Consider the following 27,199-nt stretch of genomic DNA (forward strand, 5'->3'; position numbering starts at 1 on the left):
TCTCTTCCCATCCCCCACTCCATGACATCATGCACTCCATCCACCCCTTCCTCCAGTCTGTCCTCCCTTATATTACCTCCCTTCTTCTATCTTACTCCCATCTATTTTCCTGTAGGGCAAAATAGATTTCTATATTCCATTGCCTGTATATCTTATTTCCCAGTTGCATGCTAAAACAATTTTTAACATTCACTATTAAAACTTTGAGTTCCATATTCTCTCTCTTCCTTCTTCACCAATCATCCTCGTTGAGAAAGCAAACAATTCAATAGGCCATACATGTGTAGTCATGTAAAACATTTCCACAATAATTATGTTGCAAAAGTATGAATATTCTTCAAGTCAGGAAGGCTGAAGATTTCAGAAGTATTCTTGACTAATCCCTGTCCTTGATAATGTATTTCACATCTGTCCTCTTTTCTTCAACTCACAAAATGAATTGCCTCCTGCTTTACCCACTGCCCTTAAAAGGCCCACATTTGGCTTTCACCTGGAATAATGTAATACCTTTCTTCTGATCTCTGTACTCCACAGTTTCTCTCCTCTCTAAACTATTTTTCAAACAGTGACCAAAATAATCTTCCCATAGTATAAGTCTGACCAAGTCATTGTTTTGCTTCTATTGGATCAAATGCCAACTCCTTAAGCCTGATATTTAAGACTTTCCACAATCTGGTTCTCCTATGTCTTTCTAGCCTTACTATACCCCATCTCCCCATGAAGTTTTTGTTTCATTAACATTATGTTCTGGTCAAAATGCACTGTTAATTGTGCCTCAAACAACACTTCATAACCTCTGACCTCCATGCATTAAGACAAGCTCTCCCCATGCCTGGCATATGCTTCTTTCTCATCTCTACCTCTCAGGTTGATGGCTTCACAAGATTCAATTCAGGTGCCATCTTCTCCATGAAGCATTCTCTGATCTCTCCAAGTTGTCAGTTCTTCTTTCAACTCTGGATAATAAGATGCCCCTTTCAGGATAAACTCTTCACTTCTAAACTCACTACCATGTTGCCAAGTCAAGCCTGCCATGTTGCTAAATGTTATTTGGACTGGATTGTTTGCCTTAGATTCCTCATCTGTAAAGTGGAAATAATAATAAGACTTATTGTACAGAACTGTTATGAAGATCAATTGAGACAACATATGCACAGTGATTTGCACACCTTTAAAATTATATAAGTGCTAGCTCCTAATATGTAGAACTTTAGTTGGAGGAAATTGTGGTGTGGACTCATGCACAATCATAAAATTTATGAGAGAGAATCACTGTTTCACACAAATTAAAATAAAATTGCATGTTAATTATATAACAATAATTATGGTGATTTACATTATGTGCTCAGAACAGGCTTTGTTATAAAACTCAGTTTTAGTGTTTTCAATATCTGTCCTAACTTCTGTTGGATATGATACACTTAATCATAATGCTATATATTCAAATGAAATAACCATTTTAAAGCAAAATAAAGGAATTATTGTTCTTTATTTCAAGACATATCTTTCAGATGATTCTTATGAACTAGTCAACTTCACTTAAAATGTATTTGCTCTTTTTATTTCTCGCATATTCTTACACATACATAGCAACTCTCCTCCTGTAATTAGATTTTAAAATATCAAATCAGTTTTTCAATTTCCACATTTAAATGGTTCCCATTTGTTTCCTGTTATGTTTAGGCATAATTGTTCTTAGATCTCTCCTCCACTGCCCATCCCTGACAAGTCCAAATAAAATCACCATTACTGCAGACAAATGTTCATTTCTATAAGTAACTATACTCACCTGGGAGACAGGCTCCTAGGAGTTGCAGGGTCCAGGTTATAGACAACTCCTTATTCATTTATGTTTCTGGAGACTAAGCAAAATACTTCTTCCTAATTGTTATTTCCTAACTCACTCTACAGGGAAGACTTTTAGGAAATGTGTAAATTATCATGTAGGCAATTCTCACACTTAGAAAGTGCTTGTATTTCAAAAGTTCATTTCTAAATATGATGTTTGGAATTCAAATCACATTTTTTCTCATGGAAATTATGCTATAAATTTTAGTTAGATTCCCAGGCTGCCAACAAAACTAACTTTAACCTTAAATGTACCTGGATTACTATACCAGTAGTAAGATTTGAACTTCAACAACTCAACTCAACAACTTGCCACTTAGAACACTATTGTAGGTGAGCTCTATGTTAAGAACACATTTGCCCAGTCCCACTTCTGGCACCAAGAAGCTAGGCTCCATCACGGGTTGAGTTCAATATTACTGAGTCTGTTAAGCAATGCATTTAGAAAGACCTGAGTTCAAATTCTATCTTTCACACTTAGTAGCAGTGTGATCCAGGGGATTACTTAACTTTTCTCAACCTCAACTGCCTCTTCTATAAAATGAGTTTGTAATAGCACCTGTCTCCCAGGGTTTATTATAAGGATTAAATGAGATAATGTATATAAAGTATATGCAGACCTTAAAGCATTATATTGGCAGCTAATCAGCAAAATGGATAGAGTGCTGGGCCTGGAGTCAGAAAGACCTGAGTTCAAAGTGAGACCTTGGACAAGTCCCTTAATCCTGTTTGCCTCAGTTACCTCATCTGTAAAATGAGCAGGAGAAGAAAATGGCAAACCACTCCAGTATTTCTGTAAAGAAAACCCCACAAAAGTTTATGCAGTGTTGGACATGACTGAAAAAAGCTAAACAATAGTAAAAGAACAAAGAATTACATAAATACTTATTAAACTAACATCATCATCATTATTGCTATTAACCAATAACTTCTTAACTTTCCATCCTTCTAAGGAAAAGCAGCACCTCTGTAGTCTGCTAGACTGACAATAGTATTACCCATCTACTAAATTTCCACTACGGGTGTTGAGACACTGATTTATCATTGAACTTGTCACCATTAGATTTATAGAGTAAGAAAACACTGAGCATGAGGGATTCAATGGTGCTTATCATCTGTCTCAAATTACACAATGACATAATCAATAATAGGCAAAAGAGAAGGAGATGAGGTCAGACTTCAGAGGCAAACAGGGTTGAGTGACTTCCATTCTGTCACATCCTCTTAGCCTTCTCCCTGACTTGGCAGCAATCTGCCTTCCCTTTTTCCACTTTTGGATAACTATTACTTATGTATTCTCTTTTTGATTACTATTCCTCCTAGAAAGTAAGGCTGGAGACCATGCACAGCCTTCCCTCACTCAAATCAAAGTCCACTGCAAGGCATGTCATCATTTCTGTGATGTCATAGTCCTCTTCAAAAAGGACAAATGCAACCTGTGAGCAGCCTGAGCTGTCTGAATGGGGACCTAGCCAGTTGGGTAACTCAACTTGTCTTCTCCCTCTCTCTCTCCCTCTCCTTCTCCTCTCCAAAGGAAGGTAAATTTTGATGGCCAGAAGTTGCCAGTTAATTTGGAGTTTACGGGCTAGATTTTTATTTCTTTCTTTTTCTGTCTTTCTTTTCTCTTCCTTCCTCCCTTCCTCTCTCTCTCTCTCTCTCTCTCTCTCTCTCTCTCTCTCTCTCTCTCTCTCTCTCTCTCTCTCTCTTCCTCTCTCTCTTCCTCTATTTCTTTCTTTCCTTCCCTCCTTCCTTCCTTCCTTCCTTCCTTCCTTCCTTCCTTCCTTCCTTCCTTCCTTCCTTCCTTCCTTCCTTCTTTCCTTCTTTCTCTTTCTTTCTTTCCCTCTTTCTTTCTTTCTTTCTTTCTTTCTTTCTTTCTTTCTTTCTTTCTTTCTTTCTTTCTTTCTTTCTTTCTTTCTTTCTTTCTTTCACAAAACCTTAAATCCAGTCCACTCTGAAGCTGATAGATTGGACAACAATAGGTCCTTGCCCAAACTCCATCTTGGCTGTATTTGGGGCCCTCCTGGTTTAGAGTGAAGGTCAATGGTAACTGTTTCTCTTTGGAATAGCAATCCAGGGCGTCTTCCCCTCCCAGCTTGACTGTTTTTTTCTTTTTTTCTAGTTAAAGGGGCCATCCCTTGACTCACTTCTTAAGGAGGCCTATCCCCTGAATGGCTGTTACCTCACTCTAAGTGAGTAACTGCAAAGGCCTTAGCCTAAAAGGACCAAGGTCTTCCATTGCATCCTGGGCCATCTGCAGTCAGACTGATAAATATTTGGTCACTGGATCCAGATAGCTCTGGAGGAGAAAGTGAGGCTGGTGACCTTACACAATCCTCCCTCACTCAAATCAAAGTCAACTGCAAGTCATGTCATCTTTTGTGATGTCATTGTTCTCTTTGAAAATGAAGAATGAACACAACTACTCTTCACAGATATATGTTTTTGACTCAGTAATTTATTTCCTCTTAGAATAGATAATTAGTTTGCAGGGAGCTGGAACCACTTAAAAGTACAGTGTCAACATTGAACATCAGTTTCCTCTGCAATGGAGGAGGGGAGCAAAGGGTATCCATCTAGGAAGAGCTAGGAGGGGCTACCATAAGCAGTAGTCTCTTACTATTTTGATTTGTTGTTATTAAATCGTTTCAGTCATGCCCAAATTTTTATCACCCCATTTGGGGTTTTATTAGCAAAGATAATGAGGAGATTTGCTAATTCCTTCTCCAGTTCATTTTACAAATGAGGAAAATGAGGCAAACAGGTTAAGTGACTTGCCCAGGTTCACACAGTTAGTAAATGTCTTAGGCCAGATTTTAAACACAGGAAGATGGGCTTTCCTGACTCTAATACCAGAACTCTATCCATTAAGCCACCTAGCTGATCCAATTCCAATGTGTACAACAGGCAGTTGGTGACTCATAGAAGCATTAGAATGGAACATAAAATGTGTCTGCCATTAAGAATTAATTGTTCCTATCAATTGTGGTGTGTGCTAGTGGATAGAGTGCTGGGCCTGAAATCAGAAAGACTCATCTTCCTGAGTTCAATTCTGACATCAGACACTAGATGTATGACCCTGGGCAAGTCACTTAATCCTGTTTGTCTCTGTTTCCCATCTATAAAATGAGCTGGAGAAAGAATGGCAAAACAATCTAGTATCTTTCCCAAAGAAGCTCCAAAAGGAATCATAAAGTATACGGACATGACTGAAAAAATGACTCAGCATCATCTGTGGCTCCCTAAAAGATTACTGACCTCTTGCTTCCTCTCAAAGACATACAATTTAAGTGGTCAACAAAGTATTAGGCTAAAGGAAAGAAAGTCTAACTCTGTAATTACTCAACATTGGAGGAGAACTGGAGGCTATAACAGGGCCTTCTCATTCTCTCTGAAATTACAGTATGTCACCTTGTCAACTAACATAAGGCTTATCATGTTCATTACAATTAATAGATCTTGAACTATATTCTGAATCATGCTATATTCCAGTAGATATTACAGGTATCAGCTTCACCTTGGATAGATACTATAGAAAAGAATGATACATTGGATATACAACTAATTAAACTGCCTATGAACTGATATCCAACTCTAAGATTCTACAGTCTAAAGGCTGATACCATATAAAAATGTAATGTCCAATTTCTTGGGCAGAACTAGTTCTCACAAAAAGATAAAGAGGGGAAAAAACTTGTTATACAACATGGGCAAACCATTGGCATCCCTATAAGGGGAAATGACACTTGTTAATCTTGAGAACTGTATATTCATTATGATATTTAAAAGGGATATACATCGATAGAGGAAGTGGGTATAAATTAAATGATGTGATGATAAAAATGTGATTAAAGGGTATGAAGGGATTGTAATGGGAGATGTGAAAAGGAGGAGGGAGAAAAAGGCAAATTACATCACAGGAAGAAGCACAAAAACATATTATAGTAGAGGGAAAGAGGGGAGGGAGATGAATACTGTTTGAGATTTACTTTCATCTGATTTGATCCAAGGAGGGAACAACAAACTCAGTTAAGTATAGTAATCTAACTAGCCCTATAAGCAATAGGAGGAGAAAGGGGAAATAAAAGGGAGGGGAGCTAAAAGGGAGAGAAGAAGTAGTAAGAGAAAAGGGAAGTAAAATGGAGGGGGCTGAAAGAAGGGAAGGAAGAGGGAGGGAGGCAGTGGTCAAAAATGAAAACTCTATTGCGAAGGGGAAGGGAAAAGGGAGAAGTAAAAGCATAAAAGGGGTGAAATATGGATGGAAAGACACAGTAATCATAACTGTGAATGTCAATGGGATGAACTCTCCCATAAAATGGAGACTGATAGCAGAATGGATTAAAAACTGTAATTCAACAATATGTTGTTTAGAAGAAATGCATTTGAGGGGGCGGAGCCAAGATGGCGAAGTAGAAAGACGCACACACACATAGCTCCGAACCCACAACCCATAGAATGGCTACAGGGAAGTAACTCACGGCGAATTCTGCACCCAGAGGCCATGGAACATTGGAGCGAGGGAGATTTCTGTTCCAGAGAGACCTGCAAACCTCTCGCGGGGGGTCCTTCGTGCTGCAGACTGGGCGCCGGGACTGGGACCTGAGTGCAGCCCGGCCGCGGCACCAAGAGGAAAAGATCCGAGCGGGCTTCAGGGACGGGATCTCCAGCGGCAGCACAAGTCCCTCCACCGACAGGTGACAGGGGTCGGTGAGAGAGTCTCTTTGGCGGGTCGAGAGGGGAGTGGGGTGCCCCCATAATTCAGGCTCCCCCGGGAGGTAGAAGCTGAGAGGCAGCTGCAGACCAGGGCTCCCCAAGCGGCGGGAGCCTGAATCCTTTGTGGAACATCTGTGCATAAACCCCCTGAGGGAACTGAGCCTGAGAGGCAGCCCTGCCCTGACCACCTGAACTTAATCTCACACTGAATAGCAGCCCTGCCCCCGCCAAAAGCCCTAAGGCTAGAAGCAGCATTTGAATCTCAGACCCCAAACACTGGCTGGGAGGATCAGGAGGCGAGGCGGGTGTGAGGAGAATATTCAGAGGTCAAGTCACTGGCTGGGAAAATGCCCAGAAAAGGGAAAAGAAATAAGACTATAGAAGGCTACTTTCTTGGTGAACAGACATTTCCTCCCTTCCTTTCTGAGGAGGAAGAACAATGCTTACCATCAGGCAAAGACACAGAAATCAAGGCTTCTGTGTCCCAGCCCACCCAATGGGCTCAGGCCATGGAAGAGCTCAAAAAGAATTTTGAAAATCAAGTTAGAGAGGTGGAGGAAAAGCTAGGAAGAGAAATGAGAGACATGAAGTCAAAGCATGAACAGCAGATCAGCTCCTTGCTAAAGGAGACCCAAAAAAATGTTGAAGAAAATAACACCTTGAAAACTAGCCTAACTCAATTTGCAAAAGAGGTTCAAAAAGCCAATGAGGAGAAGAATGCTTTCAAAAGCAGAATTAGCCAAATGGAAAAGGAGATTCAAAAGCTCACTGAAGAAAATAGTTCTTTCAAAATTAAAATGGAGTAGATGGAGGCTAAGGACTTTATGAGAAAGCAAGAAATCACAGAACAAAGCCAGAAGAATGGAAAAATGGAAGATAATGTGAAATATCTCATTGGAAAAACAACTGACCTGGAAAATAGATCCAGGAGAGACAATTTAAAAATTTTGGGACTACCTGAAAGCCATGATCAAAAGAAGAGCCTAGACATCATCTTCCATGAAATTATCAAGGAAAACTGCCCTGAGATTCTAGAACCAGAGGGCAAAATAAATATTCAAGGAATCCACAGAACACCGCCTGAAAGAGATCCAAAAAGAGAAACTCCTAGGAACATTGTGGCCAAATTCCAGAGTTCCCAGGTCAAGGAGAAAATATTGCAAGCAGCTAGAAAAAAACAATTCAAGTATTGTGGAAATACAATCAGGATAACACAAGATCTAGCAGCCTCTACATTAAGGGATCGAAGGGCATGGAATAGGATATTCCAGAAGTCAAAGGAACTAGGACTAAAACCAAGAATCACCTACCCAGCAAAACTGAGTATAATACTTCAGGGGAAAAAATGGTCTTTCAATGAAATAGAGGATTTTCAAGCATTCTTGATGAAAAGACCAGAGCTGAAAAGAAAATTTGACTTTCAAACACAAGAATGAAGAGAACCATGAAAAGGTGAACAGCAAAGAGAAGTCATAAGGGACTTACTAAAGTTGAACTGTTTACATTCCTACATGGAAAGACAATATTTGTAACTCTTGAAACATTTCAGTATCTGGGTACTGGGTGGGATTACACACACACACATGCACACACGCACACATACATAGAGACAGAGTGCACAGAGTGAATTGAAGAGGATGGGATCATATCTTAAAAAAAAAAAATGAAATCAAGCAGTGAGAGAGAAATATATTGGGAGGAGAAAGGGAGAAATTGAATGGGGCAAATTATCTCCCATAAAAGAGGCAAGCAAAAGACTCATTAGTAGAGGGATAAAGAGGGGAGGTGAGAGAAAAACATGAAGTCTACTCTCATCACATTCCACTAAAGGAAAGAATAAAATGCACACTCATTTTGGTAGGAAAACCTATCTCACAATACAGGAAAGTGGGGGATAAGGGGACAAGCAGGGTGGGGGGGATGATAGAAGGGAGGGCGTGGGGAGGAGAGTGCAATTCGAAGTCGACACTCATGGGGAGGGATAGGATCAAAAGAGAATAGAAGTAATGGGGGACAGGATAGGATGGAGGGAAATATAGTTAGTCCTATACAACACAACTATTATGGAAGTCATTTGCAAAACTATACAGATTTGGCCTATATTGAATTGCTTGCCTTCCAAAGGGAAGGGGTGGAGAGGGAGGGAGGTAAAGAAGTTGGAACTCAAAGTGTTAGGATCAACTGTAATGTTCTTGCCACTAGGAAATAAGAAATACAGGTAAAGTGGTATAGAAAGCTATCTGGCCCTACAGGACAAAAGAGAAGACGGAGACAAGGGCAGAGAGGGATGATAGAAGAGAGAGCAGATTGGTCATAGGGGCAATTAGAATGCTTGGTGTTTGGGGGGGAGGGGATAAAAGGGGAGAAAATTTGTAACCCAAAATTTTGTGAAAATGAATGTTAAAAGTTTAATAAATAAATTTAATTATAAAAAAAAAAGAAATGCATTTGAAACAGGGGCATACACACAGAGTAAAAGTAAAAGGTTGGAGCAGAATATATTATGCTTCAGCTGATGTGAAAAAAGAATGGTTAGCAATCTTAACGTCAGACAAGGCAAAAGCAGAAATAGATTTAATTAAAAGAGATAAGGAAGGAAACTATATCCTGCTAAAAGGTACTATAAACAACAAAGTGATATCATTACTAATCATATATGCTCCAAGTGGCATAACATCCAAATTCTTAGAAGAGAAGTTAAGGGAATTAGAGGAAGAAATAGACAGCAAAACTATACTTCTGGGGCACCTCAACCTCCCCCTCTCTGAACTTGATAAATCTAACCTCAAAATAAACAAGAAAGAAGTTAAGGAGGTGAATAAAACTCTGGATAAGGTAGATATGATAGATCTCTGGAGAAAACTGAGAGGGGATAGAAAGGAATATACATTTTTCTCAATGGTAAATGGCACATATACAAAAATTGACAATGTATTAGGGCATAAAAACCTCACAATCCAATGCAGAAAGGCAAAGATAGATATTTAATGCATCCTTCTCAGATCATAATGCAATAAAAATTATATGTAACAAAAGACCATGGAAAGATAGACCAAAAATTAATTGGAAACTAAATAATCTAATCCTAAAGAATGAATGGATTAAACAACAACTCATAGAAGCAATCAATAACTTCATTCAAGAGACTGACAATAATGAAAACTACCAAAACTTATGGGATCCTGCAAAAGCAGGTCATAAGAGAAGTTTTATATCTTTGAACACCTACATGAATAAAATAGAGAAAGAGGAGATCAATGAATTGAACATGCAGCTGAAAAAGGTAGAAAAAGAATGAATTGAAAAGCCCCAAGTAGATTCCAAATTAGAAATACTGAAAACCAAAGTTAAGATTAATAAAATTGAAATTAAGAAAATTATTCAACTAATAAATAAAACTAACAATTGGTTTTATGAAAAAAAATTTGACAAACCTTTGGTCAATTTGAAGTAAAAAAAGAAAGTAGAATACAAAATTACTAATATAAAAAATTAAAAGGATGAACTCACCTCCAATGAGGAGGAAATCAAAACAATAATTAGAAATTACTTTGCCAACTCTCTGCCCATAAATTTGATAATCTAAGTGAGATGGATTAATATTTTAAAAAAATAAAACTTCCCCAGATTAGCAGAAAAGGAAGCTGAATCCTTAAATAACCCAATCTCAGAAAAAGACATTGAACAAGACATTAATGAACTCCTTAGAAAAACGTCTGCAGGGTCAGATGGATTTACAAGTGAATTCTATCAAATATTTAAAGAATGATTAATTCCAATATTATATAGACTGTTTGGGAAAATTGGTGAAGAAGGAGTCCTACCAAATTCTTTTTATGATACAAATGTGGTTCTGATACATAAACAAGGAAGAGCCAAATCAGAGAATGAAAATTATAGATCAATTTCTCTATATAGAGAGAATATAGATGAAAAAATTTTAAATAAGATTAGCAAAAAGAATACAGCAATTTTTAACAAGAATAGTATGTTATAATCAAGTAGGATTTATACCAGGAACACAAGACTGATTCAACATTAGGAAATCTATCAGAATTATTGCTCATATCAACAACAAAACTGACAGAAACCTTATAATTATTTCAATAGATGCAAAAAAAGCGTTTTACAAAACACAGCACCTATTACTATTAAAAACACTGGAGAGTATAAGAATAAGTGGACCCTGCCATAAAATAATAAGTATCTACCTAAAACCATCAGCAAGCGTTATGTGTAATGGGCACAAGCTAGATGCATTTCCAATAAGATCAGGGGGGAAGCAAGGATGTCCATTATCACCCCTGTTATTCAATATGGTACTAGAAATGTTAGCTTTAGCAATAAGAGAAGAAAAAGAAATTGAAGGAATTAGAACAGCCAAAGAAGAAACTAAGTTATCACTCTTTGCAGATGACATGACAATATGCTTAGAGAATCCCAGAGAATCAAATAAAAAACTACTTGAAATAATAAACAACTTTGGCAAAGCTGCAGGTTACAAAATAAACCTACATAAACCATTTGCATTTCTATATACATATTACTAAGAAAGCCCAACAGCAAGAGATAGAAAGAGAAATCCAATTTAAAACTTCAGTAAACATTGCAAAATATCTGGGAGTCTACCTGCCAAAACAAACCCAGGGACTATATGAACACAATTACAAAACTCTTTTTGCACAAATAAAGTCCTTCTTGCACTTAATAATGTTCTCTATCTCTTGTTAGATCATAAATTTCTCCATTCTCCATAAATCTTACAAATACACCTTTCCTTGCTCCCCTAATTTGTTTACAGTATCAATGATTATCCCTAGATCATGTATGCATTTGGAGTTTATTCTTGTACATGGTGTCAGACACTGGTCTATGCCTAATTTTGACCCCACTATTATCCAGTTTGACCAGCAATTCTTGTCAGACATTGAGTTCTTATCCCAGAAGCTGCAGTCCTTGGGTTTATCAAACAGTAGATTGCTATATTCATTAACTACTGTGTCTTGAGTACTTAATATATGCATAGAAAAGCTTATGTGTTCTTTAATTTGTTAAAGAAATAAATAAAATAAAAAAACTAGCAGTCACTTAAATCCTAAATGTTCCTATTGGATCACCCTACACACAGATATTATTGCCATCCCCCACTGCTGTAACCTATGTCACACAGCAATAGGCTACATATTCAGAAGAAGCTGACGAATATTCCCTGAAATAAAAAATGCCTGTCAGTTGAGCTTATGGTTCTCTATGTCTTGGGGTGAGGTTGAAGAATTTTAAAACACCTGAAAATATTGCAAAACATCTCTTGTTAAGAAAAAACAAAGATGGAGTATTCAATCAAGAGAACAATTTTGGCATTCAAAAATGCAAGCTGAGTGCAATTTCTTTTTCTCTTCCAAGTTTTGACTGAGTGTCCTTTGTATAGCTTATTTCTAATGAGCCTAATGTGGGGCCTTCAAACTTTTCTTGCCTACCTTACTGTCCATGTTCACATTTCAAATTGTGTTAACAGGGATCCCCACATCAAGAGTCAGTAACTTCGTAGCCTTATCTGCCTCTGCCATAGCCTTGGTACACAAGTCCTTTCTCTTCTTATTGAAGCATGAGAGGAAGTTTTCTGAAAATGGAGAAAGCTGCAGTGGCTGGAGGAAACAGGCTGGAGACCCAAACCATGAAACATACGCCTCCTGTTGAATTAATAGATTGGTTATCACTCCAGCTTACAGCGAAAGTAAGAATAGAGGCTGGCCACCATAGGAAGCCATAAATTTTGGCCCAAACAATGTCCCCAACATATGTGGTCACACCATCTGGTATGATGCATTTAGAGACATTTTTGGAAAAGACCTTCATTTTCAAGGAATTACTGAGCTATTTCTCTTCCTTTCAAGAGGTGGAAAGTGCATGCATATAGCCTGCAGGAAAATCCAAGCTTTGAGTGGAACTACCTGGTGAATTGGAAGATTTCAAATCATCTGTCCTATCAAGGCTACACACTGTAGCATGGAAGAGTCAGATTTCTTCTGGTTTATGGTCAAGTAAACAGTGATATTGCTTTTCTGCCCTTTTTGCCCTTTTTGGCATTCATCCTGCTCATCTGCAACATGTATTTCACTTGTGTCCTGAACCTCACTGTTGGCCTGTTCCAGACTTTAAGAGGGATTCTGATTTTCTGCAGAGGCCTCCCCTGCTGAGCAGGTAGAGGTGCTGTGTGAGTGGGGTTTGGGTGTCATCTTGCCACCCCACACTTTCTCAAGTCTGGACTTCAGGGAAGAGTCATCTTTCTTCACTCTTGTCTCTGTGGCTTCCAATGCAACTTGGATGGAACAGAACCTGAGCTGGTGTTCTGAAACTACTGGGTGAAGGGAACCTTAGAATATGCATTTCTGGAAGCATAAGTTTCACTGTTTCTTTGGTGCCTTTTCTTTGGCCATTTTCGCACTTCCCAGGCTGTTGTTTGATGCATGATCTTTCGTTTTAAAAAAACTTTTATGTACTTAACTGAGGTTTTGAACTGTTTGTCTGAGCAGATACTTGAACCAGCCTGACTCTGCTGTGAGCAATATTTGACCCACTGACCACGGCCTTTCTCCCCTGGCTGTCATTCTGGTGTTTCCCATCCATTTTATGGTCAGTTTTCGGTTTTATCTTCACAGTATTTAACCCTTCCACTTCTTCCGTGTTGGCTAAAATCCTATTCAGGCCACTCCCTTGCAACGCCCCCCTCTTCTGATTCCACTGAATTTCTGGGCTCCTCCCTGTGGGGTCAATGACTTTTTGGAGGAGGCTGAGGTATTGATTGGGTATCCGTGTCCCCGATCAGTGCAGGGGGAGGATCAGGGGCTCCTTCTTGAAAGGGAGGAGGGCCTTTCCAAGCCCCCAGGCTTTCAGCCAGGCTGGGTTCTGGTGGCAGAATGGGAGAACGGCCATCAGGAGCTGCGCCAGGCAAGTCCCACCTGGTTTCTGTGGCTTCTCAGAACCATCTCCAGCAGGGCCCATGGCTTCCTATTGATCTCTGGATTCTCTTTGGGGAAAACTGCCCCAGGGATTGCATGGGGCCCAGGCTGCTTCTCCAGACCTGCGGCACATGGAAGGCTAGCGCACCCTGCCCTCTGCTGGACAGACCCTGAGAAAGCGTCTCCCCGCGGCGGAAGGACACGAGGACGGCGATCTCTGCGAAGGGACCCGCGCTCGGCGCCTCCGCGCCTCCGCGCCCGGGATTGGCTGAGCCGCGGTCTAGGCCCGGCCGCCCACGTGACCAGGCCCTGGGCCTCGTGCCGATGTTGGGGCTGAGGCGTTGGGGTGGGGGGCGCGGGTTGCTCGGGAGCCAGTTGGTTTCTTTCCGCCTGCGCCCCCGTGAGGGGCTCGTGTCCCCCTGAACTGTCGTTGCCTCCCCGTCCTCAGGGTGGCCGGGTTCCCCCGGTCCCGCCTTTCCCCAGGGGGAGGCAGCAGCGGCGGTGAGGCCCCAGGGCTTCAGTGGCTTCCGGCCCCAGGCGCGGCGTCGGTGCGGGCCTCGCCCCGCGGGGGGATGGGCGCCATCTCTGGCTGGGCCTCGCAGCGCCCCTCCCCCCACCGGGACGCCGCGGCCGCCATTTTCTCGGTGGCTTCTCCTCGTCCGCCCTCGAGGGAAGCCGCGGCGTCGGGCTGGCTGGGGCCTGTTCGGGTGTGGGCACACTGGGGTCTGTAGCCTCCCCCCTGCAGGGATCGAGCATCTTAAAGTGGGCTCGCGGGGCGTCCGCTGAGGGATCCCCGGCCTTCCCCGGAATGAATCTGGGGGCCTGCTTCTTGAGGGGCCCGGGAGAGCCCCTTGTCTAAGGGCCGCTTACAGCCACCGTAGGAGACCAGGAGATCCGAGTAGGCCGGGCTAGGAAACCCCAAGGCCAAGGGGGGGAGGGGCCCCAAGCCGGGGTGCCCCTGAGAGGGTGAGGAACTGACCTGCTGTCCCTGTTGTGGGGGGCTTGGTCTACCCTCCCCCCCCACCTGCAGCCTGACCCTTGAGCAGGGCCTGGGAGTGTAGCCGTGGTCCAGTGCATCCAGGCCACCCTCCCCAGCAGCTGCAAGCTGCCCCAGCCTCAGGGAACAGGAGACAGGGCCTCCTGGGCAGCCTTCCCCCAGGAGGGCATTGCTGGGGAGGCCCCCAGCTCCTAGGCAGTGCCCAGCTGGAAGGGAGAAGTAAGGAGCCAGCCAGCCTCTGCACTGGGTAAGCCCACCCTTCTGTCGGGAAGTCTTCTGTGGGATAACTGGTTTATCGTTTATGCTGTGGTATTTCTAAATGATGTGAGAAAATCTGAGCGACCATTGTGAGCCAGAAAGGGTGTTGGACAAAGCCTTGTTGCCTCTGGATTAGGCTTTCAGATCTACGCGGTAGAAAGTGAGATGATTTGACAGCTGTGAAAGCTGTCCTTTTGTCCACATGTTAATGAAGAGGTGAATGGTTTCAGTACAAAGTAATTGGGAAATACTATTGAAGTCACCTCAGTGGTCAGGAGTTTGTTTCACATTTCAAAGACCTAATATTGTTTCACCCTGGTACGTTTTGTACAAGTTCCGGAAAGTATGTGGTTTACTCTCAGTCCAGAGGAAATATGCTCATGTGGACGGGCAGATCAGCCCCTTGGTCCCCATGATTCCCCCTGTTTTATAAACTTGCCAGATCTTCTCTTCACTTGTGAGATTAAAGTCACTGATGAGCTATGCCTTATCTGAAAGGGAAATCTCATTTCATTTATGTTTGTTATTTCATCTGGAATTAAAACATGAGTAGGAATATATGCAGGCTATTCAAGACTCAAGTTAAAGATGTTCCCATTTCTTAAAGGGAGAGCGGTAAGGTATGTTTATGTGCATCTGAAGATGGTTAATAAGTGAACGGATTCTAGGGCAGACAGTGTTTCTTGAAATCTATTCTCCATATATGTCATTTGGGATGATTATATTTACACATCCCGAGTGCTTTATCGTTTGGTATTAAGAATGTTGAATTTAGAAAGAAAAGAATCTACTTAGTAGAAATACTAGCTCTGTCAAATTGTGATGAATCTCTTACTGTTACCAGTGAGAGGTTATAGCTAGTACTTTTCATCTAGGGTATATGATCCTTGAGAGCTGACCTCGACCGAAGCTCTGAAGATACGAAATTGCCATTCAAGACCTTATGGGACTGTTGAGTCCAGGTGCAGTCATCAAGGAATGCTATTGAGCCAGTGATGCATGGTGGTAAGTAACAGTGCTTTGGTGTATTCCATCAGTAAACTGCAGGGAGTGTCTTCATGGGAAAGGCTGAGAGAAGGACTATGTGCATGAGCCTAAGAAGGATTCTCCTTGACTCAGGTTCCCCAAAATGAGTATCCCAACCTACTTTCTTTAAGCCTGTCCCAATGAAGTGGCCATCTGTATAACTTGCCTGGAATCAACATGAAGTTAGGGAAGCACTGTTCCCTTACTGTATGGTGATGTCCCTGTTCTTTTACAGTAAATTCCTGTAATTAAGAAGTTTTGTAAGCACCATACTAAATCTGTTAAATAATAGATCGATATTGGAACATCCCCGAGTTACTGTAAAAGAAGCAAGTATAAAATTTGAAGCTATTTAGCCTAGCTCCTTATCCTTGACAGCCACCCAAGCTTTCCAGTAATTTATTGTAAAGTAGGGAAGCCCATTGTGTTTTATTCCAGCTTGGGTGGAGACAGATGCTTTTGTCTAGATCACCCAAGGCTGGGAGTGATCTGATCTCTTTTTTTACAAACTTGGGTTGAAATTAGCTCCATAGCTTGACAAAGTAGGGTTTTGATAAGGCATTGCTTTTAACATTAAGTGCAGGCAGGAAAATGGTAGCAATGTAAAGGAAAGTTGGATATTCTGAGTAATGGGTTTGAAAGATTTCAGAAAGAGATATAAATGTCTGATTGGAACTATGGAAGGCACATAAGGTTTGAGGACAAATGGTGGACATACAAGTCCCTCCTGTCCCTGGATAGCTGTTGTGGGTACCAGTGTGCCAGTTTCAGATGGTTGAAGCATGTTGAGAGTGTGAGGAGGTTATTTTAAAAAGAAAAGTTGAGAATGAAAATTATAAAGCTTGATTTGAAAGTTAGTAGACAAGGGAATAGAAAACTAGGAGGAATCAAAACAGAGCATGGCACATGTTTCAAGCCCCTCCTGTTCACAGCTAAGAAGGGAGAGTCTGCACTCTTGTTAACACATGCAGTGTTTGTATCGATAATTCAGAGCATTTGAGACATTTGTGAACATCCTGGCAGAGGCCCAGTGGATGAAGAAAATATCCTTTGGATCACGGAGCTGCGGTTTCTGGTTTTTAACCTTCACCTTTTAACTCTCCTGTCCCCTTTCCTGACCACCTCTTCCCCCCCAGCCCTTCTGATTTTGACTTGTTGCTTTTGTTGGTCAGACCTTGCCTTGTGAACCTTCTAACCAAGTTTGTGTCACCCAGGCTAAACTCAATCACGTTTCAGATGGCTTTGTTGGAAGGATACCAGCCAATATCCACTCACTCCTCACCCCCTCCACTTAGCTGAGGCTCCATTCTAGTGAACTCCCCCCATCCCTTTTCCCCCCACCCTCTTCCCCCTACCCCCACCCCTGCAAATGAGACAGGGACAGCTCTACACCCATTGTCAGCCTGAAGTAGTTCTAGAAGATGAGACCTCCGCCCATGTCCCCAAATGAATTTGGCTCCCACTATTTAAGGGGGGATTGATGAGGAATGTGTGACCCTTTCCCTTTTTCACAAATGAACTTGGGTGCTTACTTCTTGAGGGGATGATGAGTACCTCCTAAAGCCAGTTTAGGAAACAATGACACTAAAGTAGACTGGTCTATGAAATAAAAAAAACAAAACAAAACAAAAAACAACTAAGGAGGAATCTTAAACCCCTCAAAATTGAACTGAACTATGGAAGAAAGATAATGTGAGGAAATCAGTACTACTCTCTTAACTCTACCTCATCTTCTCACTGCAGGTTTTACTCTATAATAGTGCCTAGCCTCTTCTGGCTTATGGGCATCGCCCTTTAGTCAGGGGTGTGTGTGTCCCCATTAATTGGACATCTCCCTTAATCAGGACTTATCACCCTTAAGTGGCCATCTCTCTTGAGAGGGCCCACTCCTTTGGGGTTCTTCAAACACCCCACCCCTTAAGCTTGGGTCTCCCTTCAGCTGTGTCTCCATTAAGGTGTGGAGGAGCCTGCTTGGTGTATTACCTGCAATAAATACCTTTGATTGGGAGATAGCCTGAGAGAATTCTTTCCAGATAACCTTGTACCCTGACACTTCAGGCTGTCCCTGAACATCATCACATCTGGCACCCAGTGGATTTGTCTCTGCCTCAGGCCCTCTTTCAGTCAAGGTAAGCCCAGTACCCCAGTCTGGCTGGAGGTAGTTTGGAGTCTCAGTACCCCATTTTCCGGTTCTTGCTAAGTGAGGGGTAATCTGCTTGAGAACCCTGAGTTGTTCTCATCCCAATGGGACACTGGGAGAGGTAGGGAGGTGGGCCTCTGTGCCTGGTTTGGGTCTCTGTACCTGGTTTTGTGGCCTCTGCACCTTGTGGTAGTTCTTTGTGCCCCATTTGTAGGTTCTCTCAAATGGGGATTGCCCTGCTTGAGACCTCTGTGTTTTTTCCTCTCATGTGGGAAATCACGTGGAGGCAGTGGCATAAAGGGAAAGTAATTTATTTGGGACTTAAGAGCAACAAGGGATCTCCTCTGATAGCATTAGACTTCCCCCTAGTTTGTCTCCAGAAAAATGAGGACAGATTGCCTTAGGTGAAGTTTATTTGAGTAGAAGTTAAAAAAAAAAGTGGTCCTCGCTCAAGCCTGGTTGAGGCTGCAGGAATGATTTCTACGGATATTTGAGATTAGAGTATGATAGTTATAGGAATGTATGCTTTCTCCATTTGCCCTTTCTCCTCTTCACTAAGGAAAATCCTCCAAACTTAAAGAATTAATTAGGCTCCACTGAAAATGCACTCTTCAATTCATAGGAAATGTTAAAGAAAATATTTGCCAGTTATCTGGCACTAGTGTTACCAAGTAAAATAACCTTACTTACCTCATGTGACTTACTGTCTCAGTCAAAGTCCCAGCTTCTAGGAACTCCATTGCAACCCAGAGTTCATCACCAACAAGACAAGTGTTGTACAGTGAAACACATTGTCCTGCTGATAATCCCTCCTTCTCAAAACCTCTACAAAAGAAAAGGAAGTTAGTTGTCAAGGCTCTTAGTTGTCAAGAGGTGGCCTGGAACAATCAGCATGCTTTTGGATCCAGGACCAAGAAGCCTTGGGTTAAAATCCTGCCTCTCACATCAACTAGCTTTGTTACCTTGGGTCAAGTTACAAAATCTCTCAGTATATGATGAGATTCCCTAGGAGTTCTCCACTGAGTTATAAATGGGAACCCCTGGAGTCAATACTGACCCACTCACAACTGCTTCATGTATTTGTTAGCATGGGAAATTGAAATCGTAGGTTTTCCTCTGGAGACAGTTTGTCTCACTATTAGACTTTTTAAAATCTTATGAATGTGTAAGGGTGGGACTCTATTCTCCTCACCCTAATCATTCAATCTACACAATAAAGTGTGAGTATTAAGGAATTTGGTTTAAAAGCATCCACCCATTATTAGGTAAATAAGTCTTTAATCAATTTGAAAGTGCCCTAGGATTGGGGCCAATTGGGGCCAAAGGTGGAAGATGTCACAAGGGAAATAATTTGGTTTTGGTTATAAGATGAAGTCATATCATTAAACTTCTTGGACTGTTTATCGAAATTTATTTGGACTGGTTACAAAAATAGCACTGTTAAACAATACTATATCAGGCAAGTGGTGAAATGATTGTTCCCCAGAGAAATTGGGGGTGGTCATTGAGCACATCAGTGCTATGGAAACAGAATTCTTAGAGAATCAAATATGTTTCCATAGATTTTTATAAGGTAAGACTAATGTATTTATCTTTATGGGTTTCTATAATTTTATAGCTTCTGATACTTGATCAGTTAGTCTCCAACAATTTTTTTGAGAAAGTTCTCAAAAGAGAAGGGTAAGGAGGTCACTAGCTTCTGGGAGTTGGGCAATGTAGTTTTTAGAATTATAATTATTGCTATTAATCAGTATTTTCAGTCATAGTGACATACCTCTAGATGGGGCATTGATAAGGATGACTTAAGGTGACATATTGATTGTGAAGACACTGTAGCTGATGGAAAAAAAATTAATTAATTAACCAGTGACCTCTAAACACTAAATAAATTTACTTGGCAGGAATTTATCTGCCAAAGAACTACCTTCTTGAAACTTCATGAAAACCCAGAGCTCATCATCAATAATTTCCCATTAGAGAGGACAAGTGACTTTCCTGCTAAGGAATCTCAGTTTTCTCATTGGTAAAGAAGAGTATTCTTTCATTGAATTATAAAGTTTAGAACTGCAAGAAACCTTAGAGCATATCTAGTCTGGCCCCTTGATTTTGTTGATGAGAAAATGAAGTGAGACAGGAAAAAACAAACCACTCAAAATCACCAGGTACTGAAAGCAGCAAAGCCAGGATCAGACAATCTTAGTTTGAATCCTGATTTTGCTGCTTTACTGCCTGAGTGACCTAGGACAAAGCCCTTAACTTCTCTGGGCTTCAGTTTCCTCTGTAAAACAAAGAGGATGGATTAGATGGTCAGAGGACTCTTCTAGATCAAAATCTATGGTACTATACACATGTCTCATCTAGTGCTCCAAATGCTCTCCTTGCCTGATACTTCACCATGAGACATGGGTGAGATGATGCCTACATTCTTTGTGCTCCCCAGACATTGATGCCTGAAGATGATTTAGGATATTGATTCCTCACCTCCCCTTTTCTCGCTACATTTAACACAGCTTCAAACCTTGGTCAACCAGAACATCAGATGTTCACAGGGATCTCCTACTAGTGGACCAGTCTCTCAAAATACATATTGCAGGGCTAATCATCATTTCACCAAATAACAGAAAAGTACTTAGGGCCCATGATTTACCTCATTAAAAGGCATCTCAGGCCTCTATTGTTCCCTGGGATCCATTTTCTTTATGAGGACTTCTTTTCCTGTGTCCACCATTGTGGTATGATAGCCCACTATTGTGTTTGAACCTTCTCTGATGCAAATAAAATTTTGGAGGAATTCCTGAGCGTCACCAGGGCTAATAACAAGCTGCAAGGCTGCCCTGACCTCTTCATGGGACACCCTATAAGGCTGCTGTTTTGTGGTTGAACCCAAAGTAGATAAGCGCATGAGCTGGTCTGGGGACCAGCCTAGTGGTAGTGAGCAGCCTTGTGATACCTACTTGATGAGCAGTTGTCATTGCTCTGAGTTTCAAAGAGTATGACTAGGCCCTGAGGGTAAGACAGAGTTGTGGTGACAGCCACCTCTGCAAGATCATCATTCACTTTAATCAATTAATGATAATCATCATTGGTAGTCTTCATATTAATAAAAGCTTCTCAGTTCATAACACTGGTTGAATGACGATTGTGTGCAGAACATCATTATTCTATTTTGTTTTTTTATTTATTTTCAGTGCTTTACAATCACTATCATATAAATTACATTTTTTCCCCTGCCTCCTGCCTCCCTTCCCAATACAGCATACAATTTTATATAGGTTCTACACATACATTCCTATGAAATACATTTTCACCATAGTCACATTTTAAAGAAGAATAAAAATGAATGGGAGAAATTATATAACAAACCAAACCATAATGGAAAAGAAAATGATCTGCTACATTCTGCCATTGAATTCCATAGTTTTTTCTCTGCATGTGGAAGGCATTTTGATTTAAAAGACCATTGAGAATTTTTAAGTCCTTGCATTGCAATAAAGTTCTAAGTCTACCATAAAAAATCTTTGCACAGTGGGGTTGTTGCTGTATAGAAAGTTCTCTTGGTTCTGCTCTTTTTGCTCAGTATCAGACATACAAATCTTTCTAGGTCTCTCCTAAGTCTTCCTGTAAATTATTTCTTACATCGCAATAGTATTCCATTACATGCATATACCATAATACATTCAGTCATTCCCCAGTTAATGGACATCGCCTTGATTTCCCGTCTTTGGCCACCACAAAGAGTACTACTCAAAATATTTTTGTACATGTGGGACCCTTTCCCATTTTTATGTTCTCTTGGGGATACAGTCTTAGAAGTGGTATTGCTGGGTCAAAGGGTATGCATAGTTTTGTAGCCCTTTGGGCATTGTTCCAAATTGCTCTCCAGAATGGCTGAACAGCCTTATACTGGGCCTAGAGTGGGCAAAAAATGAAGTACGAGAATTCTGTCTTTGGTATCCCCAAGTCTGGAATTTTAGTCTCCTTGCCACTCATACATATACCCAATGCCTTAAAGTTGTCTTCCTTTCCTCCTATCAAAATCTAATCTCAGGATTAGTGATTTACTCCTTATTACTATACCTTATATCATTAGTCATTTATACCTGAGTATAAAGTTCACTAAATATGTTCCCTCTCCTTTTATATTGACATTTTAGGCCTTGTCTCTTTGAAATAAAAGGCTTTGTACTGCTAGAGGAATTGAATGCATCAGGGGGGCAGGTGAGGGAGTACTAAAGAGGAGATGGTTCTTCTCAGTGCCCCAGAAATCAAAATATATAAGTAGCTGTCAGCAATGCCTTCCCACAAACTAGGCTGTGGAAATGCTGCCTCATGCTGTCTGATTTCTTTCAGAGATGCTCTTTGAGTAGGCTGTTCTCAGATAGAACTAGAGCCTTCAGGCTACCCCTGGCTGTTAAGAAGTCTGTACTTTTTTATTGTAACTGGCCTGAGGAAGGCCCTATTCTTCCCCTCTGTGTCTCCTCCCTTATCAAAATTTATCTGTGTTCTTATTTATTCTGTACATCATTATGTGATTCCTAGAAAACTATAAATTTCTTTTGAAGATGGAACCCCTTCATCTTAGAATTTATGATAAAGGAGAGGAACACTGGACAAATCTAATGTGACTTAGATTTTTGGAAGACCAGATTTCACAGCACTCAGAGAAAGATAGGTGGGATCTCCTGGACCTAAGTTCTATAGAAGTCAGCCCAGGAAGGATTGCAAACACTTAAACAATTTTGGTAAACAAAGAATAATAATTCAGACAAGAGAAAAATAGAACCCAAAGAAGATCTATAGGAACTTATTAACCAATTTAGAATTTAAAGGAATATTTAGAAGGTGTAAGTAGGAATATTGCCTACCACATTTGGGAAAAAAGGAGGAGAGCTGGAGGAAATAACACTATTCAGAAAAACCAAAGAGAGATAAGGAAGAGATGTTTAGTTTCTCTTTTACTTTTATGCTTCTTTGAAAAGAATTATACTTAATAGTCCATAGATATTTCATAAAGAACTATCAACTAAACTCTTTAACTCATCAGGTTTCATGGCAGACCTATGATACTTCAAGTTGTCTTTCTCTTTTCTACTCATGTTTTCCCCTAGTTATTGAAAGATCAGTGACAGTGGCTGATCAGCAAGAGCAGGTAATGAACTCTCTTCCAATTTTCTTTTCTCTTTCTAATCCTAAGTTCATAGTTTTAGAGTTGGAAGTGACCTCAGAGATCATCTAGTCCCAAGTTGGTAGGTAGGTTAAACAGTGGGTTGGAATGCTGCACTTGGAGTCAGAAAGATCTGAGTTCAAATCCTGCCTCAGAGTTTTACTAGCTGTGTCACCCTGTGCAAGTTCACTTACCTACCCTCAGCCTCACTTTCCTCATATGTTAAAGAGAACAGTAATATTACTTTCCTCACAGGATTCTAGTGGGGATTGAACAAGGTAGTTTTTGCACAGTCCTTTGCAAACCTGAAAGTGTTGTATAAATTCTGGCTATTATTATTAATATCATCACCATCATCATTAGTAGCAGTAGGGGTAACTCTTGGTTTAAATTATTTGTCTCTGAGTAGTCCTATGCAGCAGATGCAAAAATAGTGACCCTGACAGAGGGTGATACCACTGTTTGTATTCATTTTCTGTGTTTTATCAAGTCCTTGCTTAACTCTTACATGCATATCTCTTAAATATTCAAACTGGTTGGTGAGGTCCTTGCATATCCAAAAAATCCCATTGAACCATTTCCATTTCTGGAATGATTTCTCTTTTTGAACAGTTTTATTCTTCAGAACATCTCATTATTCCTTGACTGACTTCCCCTACAACAAAATGGTAAAAAAAGATAGTTTTTAGAGATGATAGAATGACTACTGAGGGCTCACATTAAAAGATGCTACCCATGTCCTGACAGGGAGGTGATGGACTCTTGGGGTACATGAGACTTATGTCTGCCTGTCTGTCTCTCTCTGTCTCCTTCCACACATATATATGATATAGAGTACATAAAATTTATCCATGAAAATATGAAGAAACCAATGGAGAGAACTATCATTCTACATCTGCTTCTTACCATCAAGGAGAAATTTAGAAGAGAGAGAGAAGTGTTTGGGGAAAAATTAACAAGTTCTGCTTTAGAAAGAGTCAGATGTCTGCACAGGGCATCCAATTAAAAATGTCCAACAGGCAGTTCTCGATGTATGACTGGAGGTCAGGATAGAAACAAGGGCTTGATATCAAGATCCAGGAAACTCTGCCTAGAGGGGGTAACTGTTTCCAGGAGAATTGATCAGGTCATGAAGTAAAAGGGTACAGAGAAGAAAGAGAAATGTGTCTAGGATAGAGCCTTGGGGGTAGAACAATAATCAATGAGTATGGTATGGATGAAGATATAATGAAGGAGAGATTGCAGACTGGTCGGAAAGATAAGAGGATGTGGACTTGTCTTCTGGGAACCAATATGGTGGACAATTGGAGTTTTCCTGTGGTGATATTTTCTGAATTTTTAGGGGTCTGGAAGGGAGATTCAGAGCAACTTACTGCTTATTCCACCATTCCTTGACTCACTTCTTAAAGAGGTCTGACATTAACTGAATGGGTATTACCCTACTCAAAGTGAGAAAGTGAGAAAGCCTTAGACTAAAATTAAATACAAGCAGACAAATGAAATCTTAAGTCAAGTGGAATCACCACTATATCACAATAGCTTCATGGCAGCAAGTTGGATGGGTGGCAGATTCATTGTGTGGGCCATCAGGCTGTGCCACTGCACAGGGAGTCCCTTGTATTTTCCCTTTTGGAAAAAAAAATTCTGTGCTCAGAATTCACTGGACTGGAGATTTCAAGCCTCTTGGAAAACCCTAGAATAGTTGGGCAAAGGAGAAGCCATTGTTTCTCACCATCATACACCATAAAGCAAAGGCCATTTGTTAACCCTTATTATATTATGTCCAGCTAGTAAATCCTGCAATGGTTGTACCCCTAAAGTATCCAGGGACGTAGGTAGGCTGTGAAATAAGAGAAGTTTTTTCTCTGGGGACCTTTTTTCAATTCATCTTTGTAATTGCATACCTCCCACCTATGTGCTCCACACCTCTCTGTTCTCTCCTAAACTTCTCAGGGCCACTTGTAAACAGTATTCCACCTAAGCCTCCTTTCTGTTACATCCTAGATCTTCCTTGCCTGTCCTTCTGTCTTGGTACTTATGTGATAAGCTAATTTCTACTGAGGTATTCATGTCAGGTAGAGTCTGAATTGCTCGTTCTTTGTGACAACACACCACAGATAGCACAAAAGGCTTTGAAAGATGCCTTCACCTGACTCATTTTGTGAAATTCAGACATTATACTTGAGAAGCTGGGTACTTTGGCCAAAGGGGGTTTGTTTACCTCTCCAGGACTAGCAAGTTGGCAGCTGCCTATTCTACTTAGCAAGAGAACATGTGATATTTTGATAATCAGATCGTCGTCAATTCAGCCAATGTTTACACAGTTTGTAATTCCTACATGCAAAGCACCAAGAGAATGACACCCACATGAAGGACCCAGGCCTGGCCCCAGTCTAAGAGGAGCATGGCATGTACACAAACAGTAAAATACGAGAACAAAATGGAATGGGATTGGATAGAGAGAGATTAACTAACTCTTGAAGGAGGAGGTAGTACCTGATTTGGATCTCAAAGGAAAAAAGCATTTCCATAGTAATACTCACAGTAATAAGAGTTGTTACATATACAACTAGCAATAACTATGATCAATAATATTTGTATAGCATTCTACATTATCACATGTTTTCCTCATAAAAACCCTATGAGATACATACTGTGATTATTGTTCCCATTTGCTATATGAGTAAATGAAGGGAGAAGCGAAAAAATGACTTGTCCAAGGGATAAACGATGTAGGAAAGAACTTTCAAAGGCCTGGTAAGTTACACATACCACTTTAACTAATACAGTGGTTATCTGACGTCAAAGTACTATAAATTATCAAAAATATAATACAGAAAATTACAAATTCATTGCAAAATACATTACAGTGCTACAGTCAGATCAAAAAAGTGCTCTTTACCTTTTGCCAGGAAAGTATTGTTCCAGAATAGAAATTGGAGCAAACTCTTGTGGCTTATCCTGCAGATGTGCTATGTGTTACTACCTTTTGAAAAAATGGTTTATACAGAGACTTATAGGTGTGCTCATGAAGAGCTCAAAAAATAATGGAAATAACAGGCTGTTTGTACTTCTCCATGGATTTTAGGCCCTCTCCCAAATCACTTGTGAGAAATCTTCCTCTAGCCATGGGGCCCCGCCCTTTAGCAGTGCCTATATTGTCTCATGAGTGGTACAACAATGCAAGCAGGTGGGCCTGCCAGTTTCAAGAATGGATGTCTGATGAGTTCTTGTGCTGTTGCTCTCTGGGAGGGGTCCCTCACCAATATGAAGTCAAGGAACCCCTGAAGCACTAAGGAAACCTGTAATATCACACAGATACCATGAATAAGATAATTTAAATCATAATTCCAACAAAAACTGACCTTTTACAAAGTTCTTTTTGGCTAAAAACAAACCAAAAACCCCCATTACCTACATTATATAAAGTGATTTCAGACAACAACCTTGGGAGATGGATAATCAAATGATTACTATCTCCATTTTATGAATAAGCAAACTGAGAATGAGAAGGGATAAACTGTCAGACCAAGACCACATCACTTGTAATTTCCAGAGCAAGCATTCTAATTTATGATTTTCTACTCTCTTAAGATGAGTATTTCTTTTCTTTATACTATACTGGTTTTTCAGAGATATTTATCAGAGTTCTATCACTTTGTTTCTTATGTAGCCTAAATAAATTATGTAGCATAATCCTAATGGGAACATGGAAGCATTTCATGCTTTCCATTACTAGGAATAAGTAGGATCAATTTTAGGAAAAAAATAGGGTATTTTATAATAGCAATACACACTCACATATGCTCTCACACACAGCAACTTAAAGGTGTATCCATACTCCAGATAGAGGCTGAACTACAAAATCTCTAAAACCCCATCAGAGATTCTAGGATTTTTTAGTAATCAGTAGATCAGTTAAAGTTGAAATAAATAGAATAGTTAATAACTGCTTACATGCAATATCCTTGGTCTCAGAATGTCAAGATGTCATATTAATTATCACTTTTTGGATCTTTAATAAATCATACAAATCCTCACCATGTGTAAGTCCTTCAGTGTTGGAGATAAGTTATCACAGATCCTAGACATTTACA

The 27,199-nt window shown here is 40.5% G+C and overlaps 1 long non-coding RNA gene and 1 pseudogene across 2 annotated transcripts; one reads left to right on the top strand and one right to left on the bottom strand.

The window, feature by feature from the left end:
• Positions 1-3,302: 3,302 nt before the first annotated feature.
• LOC140520496 (uncharacterized) lies at positions 3,303-22,715 on the top strand. Of its 2 annotated transcripts, none has more exons than XR_011972530.1 (3): positions 3,303-3,328; positions 3,968-4,037; positions 15,648-22,715. It is a non-coding gene; the product is annotated as an uncharacterized lncRNA (long non-coding RNA). The 2 variants fall into 2 exon arrangements; XR_011972529.1 differs by having other exon boundaries at positions 3,305-3,386.
• LOC140529791 (PWWP domain-containing protein 2A pseudogene) lies at positions 12,050-13,380 on the bottom strand (annotated as a pseudogene).
• Positions 22,716-27,199: the final 4,484 nt, after the last annotated feature.

Source organism: Notamacropus eugenii, chromosome 1 (genome assembly GCF_028372415.1).
Source record: "Notamacropus eugenii isolate mMacEug1 chromosome 1, mMacEug1.pri_v2, whole genome shotgun sequence".
Classification (NCBI taxonomy): Eukaryota; Metazoa; Chordata; class Mammalia; order Diprotodontia; family Macropodidae; genus Notamacropus; species Notamacropus eugenii.